The 19,303-nt window shown below is 41.4% G+C and overlaps 1 protein-coding gene across 1 annotated transcript in view; it reads right to left on the reverse strand.

Moving 5' to 3' along the window:
• The window catches only part of LOC126185091 (SH3 domain-containing protein 19), a 100,029-nt gene that overhangs the window by 32,126 nt on the left and 48,600 nt on the right, over positions 1 to 19,303 (reverse strand). The window lies entirely within an intron of this gene.

Raw genomic sequence — 19,303 nt, forward strand, 5'->3', positions numbered from 1 at the left:
TGCTGGGTCTGCCTCTAATGACAGCAGAAATTACTCAGTCGCAGTCTATGGCTCCAGTTGCTATTCTCTCTCCCCATGAAATCCCACTCGCATTTCTTGTCACAGCACTGCATATAACTTGCATAGGGAGTAGTAGTAGTAGTAGTAGTAGTATGCAGACACTTTAAGGTGGCAGTTTAGGGTGAGGGTATTTCGAACTATGCTGCATAAGATACAGGGTGACAATTATTGAACTATATGAAATAAAATCACCATAACTTCTGAACAGTTTGCGTTAGGACATTCAAACTGCATTTTGCATTAGGATATTCAAACTGCATGGTTGGTAGCAAGGCATGATGGGAATTATTATGGATTGGCTCAGCAACAACGTCCACTTACATTGGGATGGGTTCGTCAATAAGCAAAATTGGCGCATTTGGGGGACTGAGCATCCACATTTCACGATCGAGAAGTCTCTTCACCCTCAACGGGTGACACCATCAGCTGTCCTTTTGATGTTATTTTTGTATGGCTGCCAGTTTCGGTGATTCAGTGCACCATCTTCAGGCCGTAACTGCTGCTGAGCGGGTTAACTCCAATCATATACATGATTCTATCAGTGGCCAACATCTATGACCTGGTTTCTGTACACTGTAACAACGATGTTGTGTCTCCAACCATTTGGGATCCGAAATTCCTGGATCCCATACCGCACATTGAAATTCTTGCCCTCCAGGAATGAGAACAGCATGCACAACACCACCTCAAAAATCTCTCCACCCTGTTAACTACCTATTCCCGATTTGGACTACAACTATCCACCACCTATACAACAACCTCCCAACCTCCCCACATACCCTGACAGCTGACAATTCCTGCCTTGCAGATCTACAACATTTACCCTGAGCTCAAAAATTCCCTCCCAACATCATACAGTATGCGGAACCTAAACAGACTCTTAAACACAGTCATGAACCTTTCCTACAAAAGCCTTAGCCTTACAAAAGTATCAGTCCTCTCCAAAAGCCTCACCTATTGCTTCACTCCCAAATTCAATAAAGCAGGACTTGTTAAAGACCTTCTCTCCTCCCGGTCCCTACAGTGGAAACACCTCTTCGCCAACAACCCTCCCAATCAGACTCAATTAAAGACCAATGCTGAATCCTGCCTGACTCAGTTCATTGCTCCATCCAACCATGATCCACCACCACTGCCCTCAAATCACCCCATTAACTTTCCTGAATTTCTTAACCTCGAACCTTGTGTCACTATCATTCCCCGAATCCCTCAATATGTGAGCTAATCTTACATCCACAGAAATAACTGCAATCCACCATCTAAAAACTGATCCCAATCTTATAATCCCACCTACTGACAAAGCCTGCATCACTGTTGTTTTGAACCACAAGGACTGCCCGGCAGGCAGACTCTGCCAGCTGTCAAATTCATCCACTTACAAACCCTGCCACAGTGACTCAATTTTGGAAATCCACCAAGATTTCCAGCCTCTCATTAAATCCTTAGGCCCATCCCAGAACCTCTTCCCAGAGTCCATCTCTCTCCTCACTCCTACCTCTCCCCACACACCTACCTCCGACATGCTTCCTAAAGCCCACAAATCCACAATAGACGCCCCACTGTGGCCGCTTACTGTGTCCCCACTGAGAGAATCTCTGCTCCCATAGACCAGCCTATTACCCGCAACCTACCCACATATATAAAAGATACCAACTATTTCCTCCACTGAGTCTCCACAGTTTCTTTTCATTTACCCCGTGGTGTCTTGCTTGTCACTATTGATGCCACATCCCTTTATATAACATTCCTAATGCACGTGGCCTTGCCACTACTGAACGCTACCTTTCCCAATACCACTCCTGTGAAAGCATCACCTACAAACAAATCCGGGGTACAGCTATGGACACCCACATGGGACCATTTTATGCCAACGAATTCATGGGCCATCTAGGGGAATCCTTTCTAACCACCCAGCATCCCAAACCCCTCACCTGCTTCAGATTCACTGATGACATCTTCGTGATCTGGATCGACGATGAGGAGACCTTATCCACATTCCTCCAGAACCTCAACACTTTCTCCCCCATTCGCTTCACCTGGTCCTACTCAATCCAACAAGCTACCTTACCAAGTGAGGTGGTGCAGTGGTTAGCACACTTGACTCACATTCAGGACGACAACGATTCAAACATGTGTCTGGGGATCCTGATTTAGGTTCTCTGTGATTTCGCTAAATCGCTTCACACAAATGCCAAAATGGTTCCTTTAAAAGGGCATGGCCAACTTCCTTCCCCATCCTTCCCTAATTTGATGGGACTGATGACCTCGCTGTTTTATCCCCTCTCCCAAACCAACCAAGCCACCTTTTCTCAATGTTGACCTCCACCTCAAATATGGCTACATCTGTACCTTCCCCCATATCAAACCTACTAATCACCAGCAATACCTCCACTTTGGCAGCTGCCACCCATTCCACACCAAGAAGTCCCTTCCATACAGCCTAGTCACCCATGGCTGCTGCATCTGTAGTGACAAGCAGTCCCTCTCAAAATACACCAAGGGCCTCACTGAGACCTTCACAAACTGCTGGTGACTTCAATACAGATTTTCTAATGCAATCTTCCAGTAAAGTTAATGCACAACAGGGAATCAGCGATCATAAAGCGGTTACGGCATCGATGATTTCAGCCGTAAATAGAAATATTAAAAAGGGTAGGAAGATTTTTCTGTTTAGAAAAAGTGACAAAAAGCAGATTTCAGAGTACCTGTTGGCTCAACACAAAAGTTTTGTCTCAAGTACAGATAGTGTTGAGGATCAGTGGACAAAGTTCAAAACCGTCTTACATAATGCGTTAGATGAGTATGTGCCAAGCAAGATCGTAAGAGATGGAAAAGAGCCACCGTGGTACAACAACCGAATTAGAAAACTGCTGCGGAAGCAAAGGGAACTTCACAGCAAACATAAACATAGCCAAAGCCTTGCAGACAAACAAAAATTACGCGAAGCGAAATGTAGTGTGAGGAGGGCTATGCGAGAGGCGTTCAATGAATTCGAAAGTAAAGTTCTATGTACTAACTTGGCAGAAAATCCTAAGAAATTTTGGTCTTATGTCAAAGCGGTAGGTGGATCAAAACAAAATGTCCAGACACTCTGTGACCAAAATGGTACTGAAACAGAGGATGACAGACTAAAGGCCAAAATACTAAATGTCTTTTTCCAAAGCTGTTTCACAGAGGAAGATTGCACTGTAGTTCCTTCTCTAGATTGTCGCACAGTTGACAAAAGGGTAGATATCGAAATACACAACAGAGGGATAGAGAAACAATTAAAATCGCTCAAAAGAGGAAAGGCCTCTGGACCTGATGGGATACCAGTTCAATTTTACACAGAGTACGCGAAGGAACTTGCTCCCCTTCTTGCAGCGGTGTACCGTAGGTCTCTAGAAGAGCGTAGCGTTCCAAAGGATTGGAAAAGGGCACAGGTCATCCCCGTTTTCAAGAAGGGACGTCGAACAGATGTGCAGAACTATAGACCTATATCTCTAACGTCGATCAGTTGTAGAATTTTGGAACACGTATTGTGTTCGAGTATAATGACTTTTCTGGAGACTAGAAATCTACTCCATAAGAATCAGCATGGGTTTCGAAAAAGACGGTCATGTGAAACCCAGCTCGTGCTATTCGTCCACGAGACTCAGAGGGCCATAGACATGGGTTCACAGGTAGATGCCGTGTTTCTTGACTTCCGCAAGGCGTTCGATACAGTTCCCCACAGCCGTTTAATGAACAAAGTAAAAGCATATGGACTATCAGACCAATTGTGTGATTGGATTGAGGAGTTCCTAGATAACAGGATGCAGCATGTCATTCTCAATGGAGAGAAGTCTTCCGAAGTAAGAGTGATTTCAGGTGTGCCGCAGGGGAGTGTCATAGGACCGTTGCTATTCACAATATACATAATGACCTGGTGGATGACATCGGAAGTTCACTGAGGCTTTTTGCAGATGATGCTGTGGTGTATCGAGAGGTTGTAACAATGGAAAATTGTACTGAAATGCAGGAGGATCTGCAGCGAATTGACGCATGGTGCAGGGAATGGCAATTGAATCTCAATGTAGACAAGTGTAATGTGCTGCGAATACACAGAAAGATAGATCCTTTATCATTTAGCTACAAAATAGCAGGTCAGCAACTGGAAGCAGTTAATACCATAAATTATCTGGGAGTACGCATTAGGAGTGATTTAAAATGGAATGATCATATAATGTTGATCGTCCGTAAAGCAGATGCCAAACTGAGATTCATTGGAAGAATCCTAAGGAAATGCAATCCGAAAACAAAGGAAGTAGGTTACAGTACGCTTGTTCGCCCACTGCTTGAATACTGCTCAGCAGTGTGGGATCCGTACCAGATAGGGTTGATACAAGACAGAGAGAAGATCCAACTGAGAGCAGCGCGCTTCGTTACAGGATCATTTAGTAATCGCGTAAGCCTTACGGAGATGATAGATAAACTCCAGTGGAAGACTCTGCAGGAGAGACGCTCAGTAGCTCGGTACGGGCTTTTGTCAAAGTTTCGAGAACATACCTTCACCGAAGAGTCAAGCAGTATATTGCTCCCTCCTATGTATATCTCGCAAGAGACCATGAGGATAAAATCAGAGAGATTAGAGCCCACACAGAGGCATACCGACAATCCTTCTTTCCACGAACAATACGAGACTGGAATAGAAGGAAGAACCGATAGAGGTACTCAGGGTACCCACCGCCACACACCGTCAGGTGGCTTGCGGAGTATGGATGTAGATGTAGATGTAAACATTTACTGTAGTTAGTAATGTTGTCTTTCAATCTAACTCACACTGTGAACTTTCCAACTAGGATCACTAAATCCTCAAGGACAGCCATTGATAACATTTTTATAGACAAATCAAAGGAACAAAATGGGATTGTCAGGATCAGTAAACAATGCCCTCAAATATCTGAAACTAGCCTTTACAAATAGCTTCAGCTACATGAATATGTCACTCACTTCACCAAAAGAAATAACTTCCACAATAAAATCTTTGAAAACAAAAACAAAGCATTCTAGTGGTTACGATGAAATATCAACAAAGTTAATTAAGGCATGTTCTTGTGAGTTTAGTACAATTCTAAGTTACTTGTGTAACCAGTTACTTATAACTGGGACATTTCCTGACTGGCTAAAATATGCAGATGTTAAGCCTCTATTCAAGAAAGGGGATAAAGAGATACCATCAAACTACAGACCGATTTCACTTTTGCCAGCATTCTCAAAAATTTTAGAAAAAGTAATGTACAGGCAGTTTCTCAACCATCTGACCACAAATAACATATTATCAAGAACACAGTTTGGATTTCTGAAGGGTTCTGATATCGAGAAGGCTATTTACACCTACAGTGAAAATGTACTTAATTCATCAAATAACAAATTACAAGCAGCAGGTATTTTCTGTGATTTGTCAAAGGCATTTGATTGTGTGAACCACAACATCCTTTTAAATAAATTAGAATTCTATGGTGTCACGGGCAGTGCTGCAAAATGGTTCAAGTCATACCTAGCTAACAGAAAACAAAGGGTGTCAGTACAAGGGACTAGTGAATTAAGTCATCAGTCATCATCAGAATGGGAAGAAATTACATGTGGTGTCCCACGATGATCCATCTTAGGGCCATTGCTTTTTCTTGTGTACATTAATGAACTCTCATCAGTTACACTGCCAGAAGCAGAGTTCGTTTTGTTTGCAGATGACACAAGTATTGCAATAAATAGTATTTCGAGTGTAGTTTTAGAAAGATCTGCTAATGATATTTTCATGGATATTAATAAATGGTTTAAAGCCAACTCATTGACATTAAACTTTGAAAAGACTCACTATATGCAATTCAGAACCTGTAAGAGGTTTCCACCCAGCATATGCATAAAGTATGAAGAAGAGCAGATAGAAGAGGTTGACAGTCTTAAATTGCTGGGATTACAACTTGATAATAAATTCAGTTGGGAGGAGCACACCACAGAACTGCAGAAACGCCTTAACAAATCTGTATTTGCAATTCGAGTGTTAGCAGACATAGGCGACATAAAAATGAAAAAGCTTGCATACTTTGCCTACTTTCATTCCATAATGTCATATGGCACAATATTTTGGGGTAACTCTTCAAGTCAAACAAAAGTTTTCAGAGTCCAAAAACGTGTAATACGTATTATTTGTGGAGTAAATTCACGGACGTCATGTAGAAACCTCTTCAAAGAACTGGGTATACTAACCACTGCCTCTCAGTATATTTACTTCTTAATGAAATTTGTCCTAAATAATATATCTCTTTTTCCAACAAACAGCTCAGTTCATTCATACAATACCAGGAACAAAAATGATCTGCACAAAGACTTAAAAGCACTTACTTTAGTTCAAAAAAGGGTCCACTACTCAGGAACACTCATCTTCAATAATTTGCCAGCAAACATAAAAAAATTAGTTACAAATAAAGATCAATTTAAAAGGAGCCTGAAAGACTTACTAGTGGCCAACTCCTTCTACTCCATTGACGAATTTTTTAATAGAAACAAATGATGTATTGTATATATTCATACTATTAGTATTGTTATTTCAGCTAAAAAAGTTGACATGTTCCACATCCACTAGGATCTCCTCAGCATGGAGCTATGGAACAAAAAACTAAGCTAATCTAATCTAATTACCCTCCCAACCTTGTACAAAAATAGATCTCCCATGCCTTATCTCTTCAGTCAACCACCACCTCCCAAAGTCCCACTGACCAGCCACAGAGAAGCATTACTGTCATGACTTAATACAACCTGGACTGGAGCAACTGAATCATATTCTCTGCCAGGGTTTTGACTATCTCTCATCATGCCCTGAAATCAGGCATGTCTTATCCACCACCCTTCCCACCTGTCCCACAGTGGTATTCTGTTGTCCCACCGAACCTACACAATATCCTTATTCATCCCCACACAACCCGTGCTCCCAAACCCTTGCCTCAAGGCTCATATTCTTGCAATGGACCTAGATGCAAAACCCATCCCCTACATCCTCCCAACACCTACTCCAGTCCAGTAACAAGCATCATCTATTCCACAAAGGCAGAGCTACCTGTGAAACCAGTCCTGTGGTCGACAAGCTAAGCTGCAACCACTGTGCTGCATTCTATGTGGACATGACAACCAACAAGCTGTCTGTCCATATGAATTGTCACCAACAAACTGTAGCCAAGAAAAAGCTGGACCACCCAGTTGCTGAGCAAGCTGTCCAACACGACATTCTTCATTTCAATGACTGCTTCACAGCCTGTGACATATGGATCCTCCCCATCAACATGAGCTTATCTGAAATGTGCAGATAGGAACTCTCCCTGCAATATATCCTATGTTCCCATAACCCTCCTGGCCTCAACCTTTGTTAGTCATTGTCCTTACCAGCCTATCCCTTTCCCTGTTCCCATTCAAGCATTACACAGCCTTCTATTCCACCAACACACCTACAGTCTTTTTACTTCTCTCCTTTTCTGTCCCCCCCCCCCCCCCCCCGCCTTCCATCTAAGTTCCCAACTGCATCTAGTTGCTCTACCCTCTCCCCACCTCGTATCTGTATGCTCCGACAAGCAGCAGTTTACTGTCCCTGACCCCTGTCCTGTTATCCCTCCCTCTTCCTGCTACAGCCTCCTCCTTACCCACACCACCCAGTTGCTTCTCCTGTCGTGTGCTACCGCTTGCAGTCTGGTCTTGGCAGCCAGAGACTGCACTTGTGTGTGTGAGTTGCATTTGAGAGAGAGAGAGAGAGAGAGAGTATGTTTTGTCTGTTTTGATGAAGGTCTGTTTGTCCGAATGATTTGTTCGACAGTCTTCTTGTTGTGCCTATCTGTGACTTAGTCATTAATAATATATTCTCCTTCACTATGTACAACTGTCTGCCAATGCTGGGTAACTTTTCAATCTATAACTCTAGAAATCACATGATTTCAAGGTGAAGAACTTGTCACACCATGTTTGGAGTGCATTTTCATCTGGAAAGGAAGTTCCTTGAAGGCTGTTGAACAAAGAGCGGAAAAGGCGAAAATCTGAGGGCATAGATGAGGTGAATGGATGTGGAATGACTTCCCAACCCAACTCCTGTGTAGTGTTTTTTGTTAGTCTAGCACAATGCAAGTGGGCATCATCATGGAGCAACATACACAGTTGGTGTTCCACTAAACGCATAACGTTATCTTTTGTGGACGCGTGGTTTTTTCTTTTTTTTTTATGTGGCATTGCTGCCTTGTTTTGGGTCTGCCATAACTTTCTTTTCCTTACGTTAGCATAAAGACACCATCTCTCCTCAGCAGTAATGATGCAGGATAGGAATGATCAGTGTTATTCATGACCCAATTGATGACAAGCAAGCAGAGATGCACACCAGCTAATTTTGGTGATTTTGACTTACAGCATACAACCAATTTTTGAACCTTCCCCATGCAAGTGTTGCACGATGGTGGAATGATCAGAGTTCATCACACTTGCCAGTTCTCGAGTACACTGATGTGGATCATTGTGAATTAATGTGTTTCAATGATCATCAGCAAAACCCAGAGGTCTTCCTGAATGCGGAGAGTCACTAATCTCAAAACAATTCTCCTTAAAATGAGGAAACTATTTTCTCGCCATGCTCTGTCCAATGACATTATTCCCATACATGGCACAAATGTTTCTGAATGTCTCCACTGCTGTCATCCCTCTACTAGACTAAAGCAGAATAAGTGAGTTTTCAATAACAAAAATATGAGACGTATCACACGCTGTACTTCTAGATTTTATTGACTTAGAAGCTTCTTTTCTGTACAGAATGAAGAGACCGAATACATTAGTACGTGACACCAATTTCGTGTCGATACCTGTAACCATTCCCAAGAGAAAGCCGAGCAATGTGATATTCTGGCATTACGACAGTACGGACACAAATGACAAAAACAGAATGTTTTCTTAAGATTTTATTACAAATTAATACTTGTCTCGTTTTCTCTTGGCACTCCATCTTCTAGTGCCCAAAGCTCTCCTCACTATCTCCAAATGACAATATGTAAACTCAAACAGCAACAGTGAACTACAAATAAAAAATTACAATCAATACATAAATAAACCCATAGCCACCGGTGTACCAACATACAAAACAAAAATGCTACGAGGGCAAGTCAAATGAAAAACTTAAATATTTTTTTAAATATTATTTACTGTGCAGAAGTGGTACAAAGCTGTATCACTTTTCAACATAATCTCACCCACGCTCAATGCAAGTCCTCCAGCACTTACAAAGTGCATAAATTCCTTTACAAAAAAATTCTTTTGGTAGTCTGTGCAACCACTCATGCACCGTGTGGCATACTTCTTCATCAGAACAGAACTTCTTTCCTCCCATTGCGTCTTTGAGTGGTCCAAACATATGGAAATCACTTGGGGCAAGGTCTGGTGAGTATGGTGGATGAGGAAGACACTCAAAATGCAGGTCTGTGATTGTTGCAACTGTTGTACGGGCAGCGTGGGACCTTGCATTGTCATGTTGCAAAAGGATACCTGCTCACAGCAATCAACGTAGCTTTGACTTGATTGCAGGTCGCAGATGATTTTTTAGGAGATCTGTGTATGATTCACTGGTGACAGTGGTCCCTCTAGGCATGTAATGCTTCAAAATGACACATTTTTCATCCCAAAAGATAGTCAGCATAACCTTCCCTGCTGATGGTTCTGTTCAAAACTTCATTGGTTTTGGTGATGAAGAATGGTGCCATTCCTTGCTCGCTCTCTTCGTTTCCAGTTGGTGGATGTGAACTCAGGTTTCGTCCACAGTAATTCTTGCAAGGAAGCCATCACCTTCTCGTTCAAAGTGCCGAAGAAGTTCTTCACAAGCATCAACACGTCATTCTCTCATTTCAGGAGTCAGCTGCCGTGGCACTCATCTTGCAGACACTTTGTGAAACTGGAGCACATAATGCACAATGTGTTGTGCTGACCCATGACTAATCTGTAAACATGCTGCAATGTCATTCAGTGTCACTCAGCAGTTTTCCTTCACTATGGCTTCAGCTGCTGCAATGTTCTATGGAGTCACAACTCATTGTGCCTGACCTGGACGAGGAGCATTTTCCACTGAAGTCACACCATTTGCGAACTTCCTACTCCATTCGTAGACTTGCTGCTCTGACAAACATGCATCACAGTACTGAATCTTCATTCGTTGATGAATTTCAATAGGTTTCACACCTTCACTACACAAAAAACGAATAATAGAATGCTGTTCTTCCCTGGTGCAAGTCACAAGTGAGGCGGCCATCTTTATACTGATACTGCAACGGTATGTGTGCATCTGCACTACGCTGCCACCTATGCTGTTTGTAGCACGCTTACCAACTTAGGCCTACAGGATAACGGCGCGAAATTTCGTTTTGTTATTACAAATTTATGGTTTTCATTTGACTCACCCTTGTACAAAATTATGCGCCAACCTAATACACAGTAAAAAAAGGGCAAGCACTAATTGTCTCGGCAATTTGCACACATTGTATATATTTGCATTTTTACAATTACATGATTATATAAAAGTTTCTATAGAAAAATAAATTTGACTTACATTCATAAAAGGTTCTGTTTCATCTCATAATTTGGCAACAAACCAAAATTAAAGCTTCATTTCACGACATACTGATGGAGGACATTAATGGATGTACAACTGACTGTAGATTGATGCAGTCTTCTTGGGCTGGGATTTATTTTTCTTTCTTGACAGGCTGATTTTACCTGCAGTGGGAACAGACTGTTTGTGTGCAGCTGCTGAGGGCTGCTCAAAGGTCAAAATGAAATTAATGGAATATGAAGTCCTGTATGATTTACTAACAATCCCTTCTTAGAAAGTTATCTAGGCAGCCCACATGGACACTGTAAGTACAATCCTTTCTTGGAAATTTATTTGCAATCCCAAATTTTCCTTTGTCTTTCTTCTCATGCCTTTATTGAAACTATTAACCAACACAAGGACATGCTGAAAAGCAATGTCTCAGATTTTATGTGAAAACTCTTAAAGCTTTTTTTTAAAAATAAAATGAACATTATTAACATTCTACATCCTTATTCTTCTCAACATAGTTATCTTGGCGACGAGGCCATTTCTCCCAACAGAAGACCAGTTTGTTTATGCTCTCACTGTAGAATGTTTGACTTACTCGCATCAGTTCATCACTATCAAAGTTAAGTCCGTGATGTGTTCTTTAAGTTTTGTACACAGACACAAATCGAGTCTGGCTAAGTCGGGACTGCATGGAGGATGATCAATGATAGTGAATCCTAGATGTCATGCCAAAGAAGAGGGTGCTCCTTTTGTGGACGAACTCTTTCTGTACTTAGAAATTCAATTATAGCACACAGTTTCACACACACCAATATAGTTACGTTAATAAAGCCATGTTACACATTACAATTCAGAGCCCTCTAGTGACAGAGGGCTGCAAATATGTAGGCATGAAGAATAAAGATGCAGAACATTAATACTATATGTTTTATTTAAAAAGCCTGAAGAGTTTTCACATAAAAAATCAGAAACATTATTCTTCAGCACACCCCTGTACAATACAATGAGTATTATTTCAGTTTATTTGCAATGTATGTAAAGTAAAAATTGAAAATAAAAAGAAAAATTATCAGGGACTAAACCCCACGAACCCCAAATTACCTTCAAGTACTCTTTCCACAGTGCCAACTGCTGCCTGGCAACTACACTAACAAAAATTGCTCATGCCTCGCCCAAACTGTGTCAAAAATGCTATTCTTTCTAAATGCTGAGCAATTTGGAGCTCCCAGTTTGGTCACTTTCATTCCTGGCTACATTCTGGACGAAACTGGAGATAAGCAATAGGCAAGGCCCCCTTGTAAGTACTATCAAATTCATTGATGTGGGCACGTTTTTCAATATCAGATGGAACTGACGAACATCCAGGAAATGGATACATCATGAGACAGTTATTCCTTATTTAAACGGTATGTTACAAGCTGTATACAACTTTTTTCTTTGGTGTATGTAAATCACGTCATTTTCTTGAGGTAATTTATATTTCATTCTTCAATGTAACAAAAAATGTCATTAGTATAGACAGTATTACTTCTAGGATAATTAATGCATACTGGAGGAGATGAACAGGAGCTTTCATTTCATTGTGGGCAACTTTACAACAGTTATAGCAAGTTCTTTATCCTTTAAATTTCGCTGTAGTGTGGACATATTGCTCACATTTGATGCAGCTTCTCAGGTTTTTGATGAAAAAAACTCACCTTAAGGCAAATATATACATGATTGCAACAGAGAAAGGGGGAAGTGTGACACTGGTACAAAAAATACCTCCGCCACACAACATATGGTGGCTTGCAGCATGTAGATGTAGATGTAGACCAGCTACAAAAAGTAATCTTAGTTAAGTAACATAACCACGCATACCAGACACCAGGTGTGTGTATTTCTGTGGGGTGTTCAGATTGTCAGGTGTGTAATGACTCGTTCCTGAGTTTTTGGAACTCCTGACAATTCAAAATTTAACGCATATTCACTTCAAAATGGTCAAGTACATGAGTACATTGAAGTTCCAAAATTAGTTTCTGAACATGTTGGTGATGATAACCACTAAAGATGAACATGATGCACCACATCTCAGTCAGTCAATTAACAAAAGGGAAAACTCAGCGCATGTTGAACTGTATGTTTTGAAAACAGCCGTGTGACTTCCACTGTTGTGTTACTACCGCCATGCCACTTTTCTAAACAATGTTTTAACTGAAACTTCATTCTGAAATGTTTTGACTCCTTCCTTGCCAACCCCCTCCCCCCCCCCCCCTTCCCCCCTCCCACAGTCCACTGACGGGCAACTTCTCTTTCATTTCATTCAGTGAGTGGAAATATGATTTGTATGTAATTTAAAGCATAATGTATCTACATTGCAGCACCAAAGAAACTGGTACAGACATGTGTATTAAAATACAGAGAGATGTAAAAAGGCAGAATACGGCAAAGTAGTCAGCAACACCTATATAAGACAACAAGTGTCTGGAGCAATTGCTTGACCGGTTATGGCTGCTACAATGGCAAGTTATCAAGATTTACGTGAGTTTAAACGTGGTGTTATAGTCGCCGCACAAGGGATGAGACACAGCATCTCTGAGATAGCTATCAAGTGGGAATTTTCCCGTAAGATCATTTCACGAGTGTATCATGCATATCAGAAATCTGGTAAAACATCAAATCTATGACATTGCTGCAGCCAGAGGAAGATCCTGCAAGAATGGGACCAATGACAACTGAAGAGAATCGTCCAATGTGGCAAAAGTGCAGCCCTTCTGCAAATTGCTGCAGATTTCAATGCAGGGCCATCAACAAGTGTCAGCGTGTGAACCATTCAACGAAACATCATCAATATGGGCTTTCCGAGTTGAAGGCCCACTCGTGTACCCTTGATGACTGCACGATACATAGCTTTACACTCACCTGGGCCTGTCAACACCGACATTGGGATGCTGATGACTGGAAGGATGTTGCATGGTTGGCTGAGTCTCGTTTCTAATTGTATTGACCAGATGGACATGTATGCATATGGAGACAACCTTATGAATCCACACACCCTGCATGTCAGCAGGGGACTGTTCAAGCAGGTGGAGGCTCTGTAATGGTGTGGGGCATGTACAGTTGAAATCTAGACAAGACTCTGACAGGTGACACGTACATAAGTATCCTGTCTGAGCACCTGCATCTATTCATGTCCATTGTGCATTCCGATGGACTTGGGCAACGCCAGCAGGACAATGCAATACCCCTCAAGCCCAGAACTGCTTCAGGGTGGCTCCAGCAACAATCTTCAGAGTTCAAATACTTCTGCTGGCCATCAAATTCCCCAAACATGAACATTTCTGGGCATATCTGGGATGACTTGCAACATGCTGTTCAGAAGACATCTCCTCCCACTCATACTCTGATGGATTTATGGACAGCTCTGCAGGATTCATGATGTCAATCCCTCCAGCACTACTTCAAACATTAGTATGTTTAGCAACCAGCCTAAACAGCAGCCCGTCTTACATTCGGAGTTCCATCAGCATTCCTAAAAAATACAACACATGCTGTTCTTTATTGTGCATATGTTTCTTCTTCATATTTAACCATTTAGTGTGCAACATTTTTGTGTTAAGGATTTTTTATAGATGAACTTACTAGTGCTACAAACTGCCAAACTCCTATTAAGAAAACAAAATGAATGTGCTGTTTTCATGAAGTGTGAGAAATTATTCTTTGATAAAACATAAAACCAGCTGAGAAAAATTAAAACAGAGCTCACTGTAATTTGTGCCACAAACATTTTAGTACTGCCCTCAAGAAAGGTCAATAGTTCAAAAGGCCACAAGCAATGGAAATATTTTAGACCTCAAACTAGAAACAGGGCCGTTCTAATCAATGGCTTCAGTACACACACAGGGACTAGTGACCATGATGTCATCATAGCAACTTTGGATACTACAGTTAATAAAGCAATAAAGAGGGCTAGAAGAGTATTTCTGATAGAAGGGGCAGATAGATAGTTAGCATCCCACTCAGACAATGCACTGGCATCATTTATTTCCAGTAGGATGGACATAGAGGAATTATGGCCAAAAGTTAAATGGATTGTAAATCATTCTCTGGAGAGGTATGTGCTAAGTGGATTAAGGACGGAAGAGACCCACCACGGTTTAACAACGAAATTCGAAAAATTCTGAGGAAGCAAAGGCTGTTGCACTCTCATTTCAAAAGAGAAAGTGCAAATCACGGTGGTCAAAAGCTACTAGAAACTCATGTCTCTGTAAGAAGATCGATGTGCAAAGCTTACAACAACTACCACTATCATACCTTAGTAACAGATCTTGCCAGAACCAGAGAAAATCCTGGTGCTAAGTAAAATTGCTAAGTGGGTCTAAGGCTTCTATCCAGTCACTTACTGTCAGTCTAGTGTGGCAGTAGAAGACAGTAAAAGTAAAGATGAAGCTTTAAATTTCGCATTTAAGGAATCATTCATGCAGGAAAATGATACAAATATGCCACTGTTTGACCACCACACAGACTCCCGTATGGAAGATACAGTATTAAGCATTGCTGGTGTAGAGAAACAACTGAAAGAGGTGAAAGAAAATAAGCTTCCAGGTCTTGATGCAATCCTAATTCGGTTTTACAAAGAATAATCTACATAATTGGTTCCTTACTTAGCTTGCATTTATTGTGAATCTCTCACCCAGCACAAAGTCCCTACAGACTGAAAAACAGTGCAGGTGACTCCTATACAGAAGGGTAAAAGAATGGACCCGCAAAATTATAGACGGATATCTTTAATGTCAGTTTGTTGCAGAATCCTTCAACATATTCTCATTTCAAATATTATAAATTTCCTTGAGTGGGAAAAGGTTCTGACTGCGAATCAGTACAGTTTTAGAATGCGTGACTTGTGAGAGACTTAGCTCGCCCTTTTCTCACATGAGATCCTGAGAACTATGGATGAATGGCAACAGGCAGATTCCATATTCCTAGATTCCCATAAAGCGTTTCACACAGTGCTACACAACCGACTGTTAATGAAGGTACAAACATATGGAATAAGTTCCCAGGTGTGGGAGTGACTCAAAAGCTTTGTAAGTAACAGTAGTATGTTGTCCTCGGCGGCAAGTGTTCATTACAGACAAAGGTATCGTCAAGAGTGTCCCAGGAATGTGTGACAGGGCCACTGTTATTTTCTATATACATAAATGATCTGGCAGGCAGGGTAAGCAGCAGTCTCCAGCTATTTGCTGATGATGCTGTGATGTATGGGAAGGTGTCATCATTTAGTGACTGTAGAAGGCTACAAGAGGACTTGGAAAAAAAAAAAAAAATTCTAACTGGAGTGACGAATGGCAGCTAGCTCTAAATGTAGAGAAATGTAAGTTAACGCAGATGAGTAGGAAAAACAAACCTACTATGCTCAAATACAGTATTAGTAGTGTGCTGCTTGACATAATCATCTCAATTAATATAGGAGTAACGTAGCAGAGCAATATGAAATGGAATGAGTATGTACACCAAGATGACGAAAGTGATGGGATAGTGAAATGCACTTACATAGATAGGGGTAGTACGAGGGTGCTTTGAAAAGTTCTCGGAACAGAATAGGAAAAAAGTACTTACATCACTGAAGCTTTTTTTTTAATTTTTCAATGTAGTCTCCTTGTAGATTAATGCACTTGGTCCAACGATGTTCCAAGGCCTTGATCTCACCTCAAAAATGAGTTTCTTCCAGGCCTGCAAAATAGTTGTCAACTTCGGCTATCAATTCTTCGTTTGAAGTGAATCTTCATCCACCGAGGAAAATTTTCAGTTTTGGGAAGAGATGGAAGTCTGATGCACCTATATCAGGTCAATAAAGCAGATGTGGCAACAATGCATACCTCAGTTCGTGTAATTTTGCCATGGCGACAGCACACGTGTGCGGACACACACCAAGAGTCACGACACTCGTCTTGCAGACAATTTTTTCATTTCTAATTCTTCAGTTAAAATGTGAGATACCTTTCAGATGACATCTGGCAAGCATGAGCAATTTCACGCACTTTCAATCAGCAATCGCCCACGACCATTTTGTGCACTTTAGCAGTGATTTCTGGAGTAGTGACACATCTTGGCTGACCACTGTGCGGATCATTACCTAAACTCTCCCGACCAAATTTAAATTCATTTGTCCACTTGGCAACAGTTGAATATGAAGGAGCAGAGTCCCCCAGTGTATTCTGGAAAACGACAAGAATGTCCTTTGCTTTCATACCTTTCTTTACGAAGTACTTAATCACTGCTCGAATCTCGATTTTTCCATCATCGCTAATCACTATGCGGGAACAACAACACAGCCACATCACTGCCACAGCTCTCTTCCAAGAGCACTGATGTGGCATGTGTTTACAGGCAACAGTCCAATGAATATCACACAGAGAACTTGTCGCGCAAGCGCTGACCTCTCATGGTGATTCCGAGAACTTTTCAAACCACCTTCATATCACATACACAAGATATGAATGGATGGTGAATTGGCAGAGCTGTCATTTTTACTCGGACGATTCACGTGAAAAGGTTGCTGGCATGATTATGGGCACACGACAGGAATTAACAGACTCTGAATGTGGAATGGTAGTTGGAGGTAGACACATGGGACATTCCATTTCAGAAATCGTCGGTGGATTCAACACTCCGAGAAACAAAGCGTCAAGAGTGTGCTGAAAATACAAAATTTTAAGCATTACCTCTCACCACAGACAACGGCAGTGGCCAACGGCCTTCACTTAACGACTGAGAGCAGTGGCATTTGTGTAGAGTTGTCAGTGCTAACAGGTAAGCAACACTGCATGAATTAGGCTCGAAAACTATGGCCCGGTCAGATGAGTCCAGATTTCAGTTGGTAAGAGCTGATGGTAGGGTTCAAGAGTGGTGCAGCCCCCACAAAGTCATGGACCCAAGTTGTCAACAAGGCACTGTGCAAGCTGGTGGTGGCTCCATAATGGTGTCGGTTGTATTTCCACAGAATGGACTGGGTCCTCTGGTTCAACTGAAGTGATCATTGACTGGAAATGAATGTGTTCGGCTACTTGGAGACCATTTACACCCATTCATGGACACGTTCCCAAACAACAATGGAATTTTTATGAATGACAATGTGCCATGTCACCAGGCCACAATTGTTTACAATTGATCTGAAGAACATTCTAGACTATTCAAGTGAATGACATGGCCACCCACATTGCCCGACGTGAGTCCCAGTGAACATAATCGGGAGGACCATTCGTGCACAAAATATCGTGCCGGCAACACTTTCGCGATTATGGATGGCTATAGAGGCAGCACAGCTCAATTTTTCTTCAGAGGACTTCCAACGACTTGTCGAGTACATGCCACATCGAGTTGCTGCACTATGCTGAGCAAAAGGAGGTCCGACACAATATTAGGAGGTATCCTGTTACTTTTGTCACCTCAGTGTAAGGACTGTAGTAAGGAAGGCAAATGGTTGACTTTGGTTTATTGCGAGAATTTTTGGAAAGTATGGTCCGTCTGTAAAGGAGACAGCACATAGGACACTAGTGTGCCTCACTGTGCAGTACTGTTTGAAAATTTGGGATTCACACCAGGTCAGTTTAAACAAAGATGTCAAAGCAATTGAGAGGCGGGCTGCCAGATTTGTTACCAGTAGGTTTGAACTACACACAAGTATTATGGAGATGCTTCAGGGACTCAAATAGGAATCACTGGAGAGAAGACGACAGTCTTTTTGAGGAACACTATTGAGAACATTTATAGAACCAGCATTTGAGGCTGACTCCAGGAAGATTCTACTGCCACCTACATACATTTCATGTAAGGACCACTAATATAAGATCAGAGAGATCAGGGCTCGCACGGAGGCCTAGAGACAAGTGTTTCCCCCTCACTCTAGTTGTGAGTGGAACAGAAAAGGAAGTGACTAGTAATGGTACAGGATACCCTCCATAACGCACCATACAGTGGCTTCTGGAGTATGTATGTAGATTTAATTTTAGATAAATTTGTTGCCTAGGCCTACTTTCGATAGATATTAAGTCACTTCACATAGATGTGCCACTGTATCAACTTTTTAAATAGGACTAAGCTAATGTAGTCACTTAATGATTGAAAATTTATGTTTTCGTGGTGTCCTGCTGTTTAAGGCTTTGTACTGACATTTTTATCCACCTGTCTTTATTTTCTGCAACTTGGTTCCGGGAACAATAGTCACCTATAGTACTTGAAAGATATGTTACACTAGATAAAAAACAAACATGAACATTCACGCCCAAGACAGATTTCAAACCTGTGACCTCTGGTACAGCATTAAGCCACAAGGGGCTGGCAAGTACTAGTTTTCCTGGTCCACCCTGAATATAACAGTGCCAGATACCCAGTTTTCTTCCTGCTTGTGCATGCATAGCTATTTCTTACTGATGGCTGTATTTCTATTGTGCATGTGTTCAATCAAAATAACCGCAAGATGGCTGAGGATGAGTGAAAAGCCTAACTGTTGATTCTGCATGTTAAAAGTTGATTATTAATGTTTAAGTAACTTGTAAATTTATCCTGGTAAGTGAGAGAAATAATTATTAACTGGATATGTTTGTACTTTTGATGAACAAAACAGTACATCTTGGTACCAGTGTACCAACTTTATTCATCATATGCGGAACGCATTTCTAATGCTTCAAA

This window comes from Schistocerca cancellata, chromosome 4 (assembly GCF_023864275.1).
Source record: "Schistocerca cancellata isolate TAMUIC-IGC-003103 chromosome 4, iqSchCanc2.1, whole genome shotgun sequence".
Lineage (NCBI taxonomy): Eukaryota > Metazoa > Arthropoda > Insecta > Orthoptera > Acrididae > Schistocerca > Schistocerca cancellata.